The 9762-nt window shown below is 36.2% G+C and overlaps 1 pseudogene; it reads left to right on the top strand.

Annotated features, from left to right (window-relative positions):
- Positions 1-1801: 1801 nt before the first annotated feature.
- On the top strand, positions 1802-2876 carry LOC122106835 (annotated as a pseudogene).
- The last annotated feature ends 6886 nt before the right edge of the window (positions 2877-9762 follow it).

Consider the following 9762-nt stretch of genomic DNA (forward strand, 5'->3'; position numbering starts at 1 on the left):
TAGGCAACTGTTAATAATCTCTTTTTTAAAATAATTTTACTTAATAATCTCTTTTTCCAAAGGAAAGATATTTCAGTCTTTATGTTAGTCCAAGTCATATTTAGGTTTTATTTTAAAAGCAAGACACCTGAAATGATGATTTAGCAGGATATGTACGGAATTCCTTACTATGTGGGAAAATCAATTTTATGAATAACTTTACAGGATAATAGGCACCTGTAACAAAAAAAACCCCTAAATTCCATTCAAGGTAGGAGAACAATAATGATTCTAAAGGCATCAATTAACATTGAGACATAAGCTTGATCAACCAAAACATAGATATACAGTGCATCCTGTTCCCAACCTCCAACCCCCTTTTAGCAGAGGTTGCTGGCTTTAAGATTTGTTGCACTGTGCCAGTGGTCTTTGTGCAGACATCAGAATTTTGTTTCAGGTCTATGTGACAACAGAGCCCCTTCTTTCTCAGGTGATAATGTTGGCACTGAAACATGAGGTAGCCTCATAGGTTACAAATCAAATCCCAATCCCAGTTGGATTGCAGAGTCATGAGACAGTCCTCCTGCAAAGAAATGAACTGGCATGTTGTGTGCTGGCCAGGCTGCCAATACTCTTGTCTTATTTCTATGTACTATTGTAAGTGATTTTATTATAATGTGTGACTGGTCACCTAGAGATTACACTCCCTTTCAAACTCATTCTATTGCAAAAGGAAAGAAAAAATATTCAAACTGTCATTCTGCATACACTCTAGAACTAAGGTATGATAATGTATTAGCATATAACTAAAAACTAAAAAAATCATTTATGGTTATTTGGAATAGCATTCATCCATTTATTCACTTGTTCATTTTCTTAATTGTATGCCTACTGCCAGCTAACACAGTGTGTGAAGATGTTAAAAAATGCTTCTTTTAAAATGTAGTTATAGTAATATAATAAATTTTATATCATAAGAATTTTAGCATATTTCTTTTTATATACAAAACAGTATTAGAATTATTTATTAATCTATGGTGAATTAAAAGATCTGTATAGTCACATCCAACATGTGACCTAGCTAGGAACACGTAGCATTTTAATTTAGACTAAGTGTTTTATATGGAACATACAAACTATATATAAACTAAACTATAACACAATAGTTTATATATATTTAGTTTATAATATATACATATTTATACAATACATATAGATAGCAACTTAAAATGCAGGACTCAAACCCCCCTACACAAAACAAAAATAACTTGTCTTTATCATAGTAATAGTTTGCTCAATATCAATTGAACACTCAGAAAGGTCCACTTCATTGTCAATTTTAAAGAGAATTTTCATCTATAGTAGACAAACCATTCCTTCTTTAAAACTTAAAGCCTTCCTTGGAGACTCAAATATGCGTAGGTTCAGTTCATCTATTTTCTTTTGCTTTTATATTGTTACAGAGATTGTATGTCATATCTCATCTTCAATTTGTTCCATATTATAAAAAAAAGATCCAAAATAAATTTAGCTGGTGAACAGACCAACTTGTTAATTAGCATGTTAAATTATCAAAATATGACAGTGAATATAAAATAGAAGTAACATACAATGTTAATTTATTGTCAGTGTCAAGACAAACAAACAGATGCTTAGTTCCTACAAGGAAATCCTGTATAGAAATACCTACATTTAACAGAGTTCCTTATATCTTGTTTCTTGTATTACACTAAGATACAGGTAGTTAGAAAGGTCATTTAAGAAGACTCCAAATCCCAGAAAGCTCAGCGGGGCCTCTTCAGGACCCAAGGAAACAGAGACCATGCCTTTTATGTTCCTACAGGACACACAGAGAGATGTTTCAAACTGGTCCACAGAAAAGCTGAAAACTGTTTCTGCATGTTTGGGTGCAGAATGAGGAGGCCAAGTGTGAGGTGACAGAAGTAAATAAGCTTGGTACAGAAGTATCTATTAGCAATCAAAAAGGCAAACTCATCTTCTTTTTACTGAATGAACATCAAATGGAAGTGGACAGATACCTCTAAATCAGGAATAGAATAACATCATGTGGAAATTGCCAATTCAGCTGGTGCAAATGGCATGAACGAACTGGCGATTAATGAAAGCCTTGCCAAATAGGAGCCTTACATAAATCTTTTGGCCTTAATGAAGGAAGAAAGGGTGAAACTTCTAAGAGAAGCAATGGAAATTTACATCAACACCCTCAAAATGGAGTTCACCAAGGAATGATCTTGCCCACATTGAATGGAGTGTTGGAAGACCCAGTGGGGCAGCCAGCGCTGAAAACTGAGGTGTGCCAAGCTAAGCCTGGCTCCTTCAAAATCCCAGGCCAAACCTGAAGGTGTCCAACTCCTCACCTGTAGGAACACCCTTAGAGAAGCCCTCCTGATGTCACCAGAGGAGCTCAAGCCAGGGTTTACCACACAAGAGCTGGTTCAGGCCTTTAATTCATACTCCTGCTGTGTTTGAAGAGACAAAGGTGGGACTTCCATATGGTAGCAGCATGTCTGGGAAATTTGCATTTGTGATGATCCCTGGTGGTAAAGTGGAGTTTTAAGGCTTGTTCAGATGGGTATTTTGCCACCATCACCTTGACAAGAACAGAGAAACTATGTATGGAAGACCACAGCGTCCCTACCCCTGAGGAAGAGAAGATGCATCAGGGCTGGCAGTGGTACTACTTTCAAACTGATATTGGATTATTAGGTGTGCTTGTTCTAGAGCAGTTGGAGCCTCCAAATGGCCTGCTCAACACTCAGTCGATCGCGCTCCTGACAGATGCCTGTGGCTCAGAGCACCATCTCAACAGCTCATTTGGACCCGGAGCCCTCCCTTTTACGGTACTTTGGGGTTTGTGTCTGTTTTCTCCTGGGTAGATACGAGGGTGATCCTCTCATATGTGCATATGCTACGTAAACACAGATTTTTAAAACTTTTTTATAAAGATGCAGGATTAAACAGCAGCATTATCATTCACTCGTGTAAATTTTTTTTAAGTACAAAAATAGGGAAAAAATTCAGATCTTAATGAGAATCAGTACAGATTTCTCCAAGTTTATTAATCATCATAATCCAAAAATGCACAAGATTATCACCTTCAAAGTGAGATCAATCTGTCACACTCTATGTGTACGTGTCCTCAGGCTAAATCTTTGTTCATACTTCCTAACATATAACCATGGAAATCTTTTCCATTTTAGTTCACAAAAGGCCTCTCTCTTTTTCTTTTTCTTTGACGATGACAATGCATCATAGGTAATGGCAAGGACAAAAGAAGAAGTAGAGGATACGAAATAATGGACCCTAATTCAGAACAAGTGATTAACTTCTTCAGTTGAAAGGAAGCCAGCCATATGAAAATGTAATTCCAGCCCTCCTATTTTATTTCATGGGGTTGTTATACAAAGAAGAAACTTTTGATGGCAATTGAACACTCAGAGTGAAATCAACTTGTATTATCTTAATTTAGCATATTTACTAATTTGATGTCAGGATGGCCTCAGGCTAAACTTTGTAGCACCAGATTGGATCCTTCAGAGTTTTCTAACTAGCAGGGTTTCTTTTAGTATCTCATTATTACATTTGCAATTAACATTCAAAACAATGGCACGGACTATGTTTGGAATTCCAATTTATCTCTTTTACTAAATAAGGTTTTATATTTATTTGCAAGAAAAGTGAATTTTATTACTCTAGATTGCTTAATATTAATAAATATTATTATATAACAATGGTGAGAGACTATTCATATTCCTATATTATGTGAATTTTCCTTAACATTTCTGTTTCGTTTCTGCTAATTTTGTATGCAATATGTCTAATTATAGCTACGAATATAGGTAATCCTTAGAAGAGTTATGCTTTTTTAATAAAGCTTCCATGTATTCCTTTTTTGCAAATGATTAATTTTCTTCCATCTTTATATTTATTGTTCAGTGGTGAATATTTGGCTTTTCATTATATTTATACATAAGTTATGGCTTTAAAATGCAAATTTTATCAATCTAAATTCGAGCAACTACCAAACTTTTCACAATGAAAGAGTCAGTAATTATCTATAGTTAGATAATCACATAATGTATTAACAGTAAATTACTTCCTATACTTCTTTTCAGACTTTATTTTTTTATGTGAAAATGCCGTACAGAAGGGTTACAATTACATGAGCAAGGAAATGAGTACCTTTTTAAATTTCATATCAAGCATTGTTGCCTTTTCCTTTGTTTTCCTTTACCATCCTTTCACATTCCCCTTCCATGCACCCCCACCAAAGTTGTAAAGTTTGTTTTTTGACATAACGTCTTGTACATCTCATTGTTGTAATGGGCCCACCTGTATCCCTATTTAAACGATTTGTTGTTTCCCTTCTCCACCACAAATTATACCACTATCAAATACAGTGAAAACAGGGCTTATACCATGGGGGAGGAACATACAAAGCAACAAAGGAATCATCTTATAAATATGTTAGACACAATAGCAAGAAAGAAAAAACATTTGAGTTTTTAACTTGGGGTTCATATCACTTAACATCAATTTATCTGACCGTTTCTGCTTATCTCAAACATATACTAGTTATTGCAAATAAGGGAAACTATGGGACCTATGTTTCTTTGCACCTGGCTTACTTACTTAATATAATTTTTTCCAAGTCTTTACATTTCCTAAGAAATTCCTTCTGATGGAGGCATAGAATTCCATTGTGTATATATACCACATTTTCTTGATCCATTCATCTACTGAGGGGCATCTGGGTTGATTCCATATCTTAGCTATGGAAAATAATGCAGCAATAAACAGTTGTGCTAGTAGCTTTAGTGTGGTCTTGCTAGTTATAATTTGGGTAAATGCCCAAAAGTGGGATGCTGCGTCATAGGGGAGCTCTATGTGGAGTCTTTTGAGGAACCTCCATACTGCTTTCCAAAGTGGTTGAACAAGTTTACACTCCCACCAACAATGCAGTAGGGTTCCCTTCTGTCCACATCCCCTCCAGCATCTGTTGTTATTAGAGTTTTTGATTATAGCCATTCTAACTGGGGTGAGGTGGTATCTCAATGTTGTTTTGATTTGCATTTCTTTTATGGCTAGGGAGGTTGACCATTTCTTCATGTGTCTATTGGCCATCCTTCTTTCCTCTTCAGAGAAGTTTCTCTGTAAGTCTTTAGCCCACTTATTTATTGGGCAGTTATTTCTTTGAGGATTTGTTGTTGGGAGATTTAATTTTTTGAGTTCCAGGTATATTTTAGAAATGAAGCACTTGTCCATTGTATGGCTAATGAAGATCTTCTCCCAACCTGTGGGCTTTCCCTTTGCCATGCAGAAGCTCTGCAATTTCATGCAATCCCATTTGTCCAAACTTTCTTTGATTTGTTTCTCTTTTCAGACTTTAATTCTTATTTTAATGATTTATATAAGACCTCCCCAGGAAAATATTAAATACACACAGTGATAATAGCTATGTTTTCCTATTTTTTGTTGTTAAAGAAGTGATGTTTACATTTACTTATTCAATATGTTTCCTATATATCATTAATTAATAATGTTTGTAAAGTTATGGAAGTTTTCTCCTTGCTTTAATCTGTTGTGCACATATTTTAATTTTATCATACCAATTTTGCTGTGTGGTTTCAATCGTGTTTCCTCTACATTTATATTGTCAATGTACTAAATCATAACAGTCATTTGTGTTTCTAATCTTAAACCATTTCTGTGTTAATGTATGAGCTCAATTTACATAGGAATTAGTATATATTTAAGATATTGATAACATTTAACTGCTATAATTTTGTACAGGACTCTTGCACAGATGCCTATAAACTTGCCTGTAATTTTAAAGTAATTTATTTGTTATGTGGCATACAGCCTTTCTGCTGCCTCCTCTGAATTCCTTGACTTCAAGTCTTCACAAGCGTGTTACTCTTCCCTTTGAGTATGGCCTGGACTTAGTCTAATGTTGTTAATGATTAGAATATTGTAGAGGATACCACTTTCAATATTAGGTTTGAAATATAGTATGACTTCCATATTGATTACTGTCATGAGTAGTTCTTTCTCAGATACCTTGTTCTGGGAGAAGCAAGTGTTGTTAGCAGTCCTATGCATAAATCTACTAGATAATGGCAAATGGCCTCTCCCTTAGAATTTTACCTTTATAAATAATCACCTATAGTCATTTCAACATACTCTCACATGGCGATTAGGTTTCAAAATATAAAGTTGGGGGAAGATAGCATTTACACCATTGTTGCTGTTTCTTGATTATCTTGATTTTGTACCATATACATTGTAAACCAACTACTACTATACGACTTGTGTTGGAAAGGTTTTAATTTCTGGTTTAACTTTTCTGTTATAGGAAATAACTAGATACACTTTTTTTTTTTAATTTAATTTTATTTTATTTGAGAACATACTGTACAGAGGGGTTACAATTACATGGTCAGGATAATGCATACATTTCTTACCAAGCATTGCAGCCTCCTCCTTTGTTTACCCTTCACCTCCCTTCCCAGCCTCCCCCCTCCCCCCCCACCCAATCATACCCCCCTCCCCCCCCTCCGACATTGTAAAGCTGGTTTTGACATGACATTTTGTACTTCTCATTGTTGCAACAGGTCCACCTGAATCCTTAAACGACTTGTTTGTCCCCATCTCCTCCACATGTTATACTGACATCAAATATAGTGAAAGCAGGGGTTACACTGTGGGGGAGGGACATACAAAGCAACCAAGAAATAATCTTATAAATGCTTTAGAAACACATGCATGAAAGAAACAAAAACATTAAAATACATATTTGAGGGTTCGTTTTCCTAACATCACATTCTCTGACTTTTTCCGCTTGACTCATACCTATACTAGATATTGCAAATAAGGGAAACCATGGGACCTATGTTTCTTTGGGCCTGGCTTACTTCACTTAATATAATTTTTTCCAAGCCTTTCCATTTCCTAACAAATGGGGAAATGTCATTCTTTCTGATGGAGGCATAGAATTCCATTGTGTATATATACCACATTTTCTTGATCCATTCATCTACTGAGGGGCATCTGGGTTGGTTCCATATCTTAGCTATGGTAAATAATGCTGCAATAAACATAGTTGTGCTGGTAGCTTTAGTGTGGTCTTGTTTGTAAACATTAGGGTAAATGCCCAAAAGTGGGATTGCTGGGTCATAGGGGAGCTCTATGTGGAGTCTTTTGAGGAACCTCCATACTGCTTTCCAAAGTGGTTGAACAAGTTTACATTCCCACCAACAATGAAGTAAGGTTCCTTTCTGTCCACATCCCCTCCAGCATCTGTTGTTGTTAGAGTTCTTGATTTTTGCTGTTCTAACTGGAGTGAGGTGATATCTCAATGTTGTTTTGATTTGCATTTCTTTTATGGCTAGGGATGTTGAACATTTCTTCATGTGTCTATTGGCCATCCTTCTTTCTTCTTCAGAGAAGCTTCTCTTTAAGTCTTTCGCCCACTTACTTATTGGGCAGTTGTTTCTTTGAGGATTTGTTGTTGAGTGAAAATCTTGAAAAAGGAAATCAACACAGAACTTAAAAAATGGCAAAACCTCCCATGCTCCTGGATTGGAAAGATTAACATCGTGAAAATGGCAATACTTCCCAAGGCTATCTACAAATTCAACGCAATACCTATCAAAATTCCACCCTCATTCTTCAAGGAAATAGAAGAGGCAATCCAAAAATTCATATGGAACAATAAAAGACCCCGAATAGCAAAAACGCTCCTCAACGGAAAGAACACTGCTGGAGGAATATCAATACCAAATTTCAAACTCTACTATAAAGCCATAGTAATCAAAACAGCTTGGTATTGGCATAAGAACAGACCTCAGGACCAATGGAATAGAATTGAAAACCCAGAAATGAACCCACAGACCTATAGCCATCTAATCTTCGATAAGGGAGCTAAAACAATAGAATGGAAGACAGACAGCCTCTTCAGTAAATGGTGCTGGCAAAACTGGTTAACTACATGTAGAAAACTAAAGCTAGATCCTTATATATCACCCTGCACCAGAATCAACTCCAAATGGATCAAAGACCTTGAACTCAAAGCAGACACTCTGAAAACATTACAGGATGGAATAGGAGAAACCCTGGGTCTCCTTGGCTCAGGCCGAAATTTTCTGAATAGAGACCCGGAAACACAACAAATCAAAGAAAGGTTGGACAAATGGGATTGTATAAGGTTGCAGAGCTTCTGCAGGGCAAATGACATAGCTAGCAAGATCAATAGAAAGCCCACGGACTGGGAGAAGATCTTTACTAGCCATACAACAGACAAGGGCCTCATATCATATCTAAGATACACTTTTTTAATGCTGGTCTTGGGCTGACTCAGGGCCTGGACACTGTCCCTGATCATTTTACTCAAGGCTAGTGTTATCACTTGAGTCACAGCTCCACTTCCAATTCTTTGGTGGTTAATTGGAAGTAAATGATAGTGGGGATGTGGCCAAAAGGAAACTATTACACTGTTCCTGGGAATGTAAACTTGTTCAACCACTATGAAAAACAACATGGAAGTTCCTCAAAAACTAAACACAGAACTTCCCTATGACTCAGCAGTTTCATTCCTGGGCATTTATCCTATAGACCAGAAGCAAGGCTACACTAGAGTTAGCAGTCCAACCATGTTCATTGCAGCATTGTTTACTAAACCAAATACCGCTCAGTATGGATCTAGAAAATATGGTATATATACACAATGGAATTCTTCTCATCCGTCAGAATGATATTTCTACCATTTGTGAGGAAATGGGAAGACCTGGAATAAATACTATTAAGCAAAGTAATCCAGAACCAAGGAAACATAAATTGCATGGTTTTCCTCATTTGTACTAACCAGACTGTGCTTTTAAATCTACAAATAAATATACTGGATGATAAAAGGAAAAAAAAAGTAATGCTGAGATAGGATAAATTATACAGGTTTCCAAGCCTTTCCATTTCCTACCAAATGAGGCAATGTAATTCTTTTTGACAGAAACATAGAATTCCATTATATATATATATATTCTACATTTTCTTGATCCATTCATCTACTGAGGGGCATCGGGGTTGGTTCCATATCTTAGCTATGATAAATAATGCTGTTATAAACCTGGTTTTGCTGGTAGCTTTGGTATGACCTTGTTTGTGATTGTTTGGGTAAATGCAAATTACATTAAGTGAGGTAAGCCAGGCCTAAAGAAACATAGGTCCTGTGGTTTTCTTTGTTTGCAATCACTAGTGCATGTCTAGCACAAGCAGAGAAGGTCAAAGGCTATGTACATATGAGTACATGAGATAAAGTTAAGCAAAATGAACCTCAAGGCAGGGACACCAGTGTTTTATTTTACTTTCTTGCTAGTGTTTTTAATGTACTTACAATGCACTGTGATTCTTTTGTTTCTTTTGTATGTTCTTCCCCCATGGTATACCCCTGTTTTCACTGGATTTGATGCCAATGTTTTGCATCTTGTGTATACATTTTTGTAATTTGGGGAGGGGAAGAGATATTGGGGAACACTTAAATGGGGATGCAGGCTGACTCATTGTGATGGCGAGATTTACAGGACACTATGTTGAAAACAAACTTTACAATATGGGGGGGCAACGAGGAGTTGGGGAGGTGGGGAGGGAAGTGATGATAGGGGGAAAACAAAGGAGGAGGTAACAATGCTCGCTACAAAATGTACTCATTAACTTACTCATGTATCTGTAACCCCTCTGTACAACATTTTTAAAATAAATATATAAATA

Source organism: Dipodomys spectabilis, unplaced genomic scaffold (genome assembly GCF_019054845.1).
Source record: "Dipodomys spectabilis isolate Male_0828 unplaced genomic scaffold, ASM1905484v1 ptg000043l, whole genome shotgun sequence".
Taxonomy (NCBI): domain Eukaryota; kingdom Metazoa; phylum Chordata; class Mammalia; order Rodentia; family Heteromyidae; genus Dipodomys; species Dipodomys spectabilis.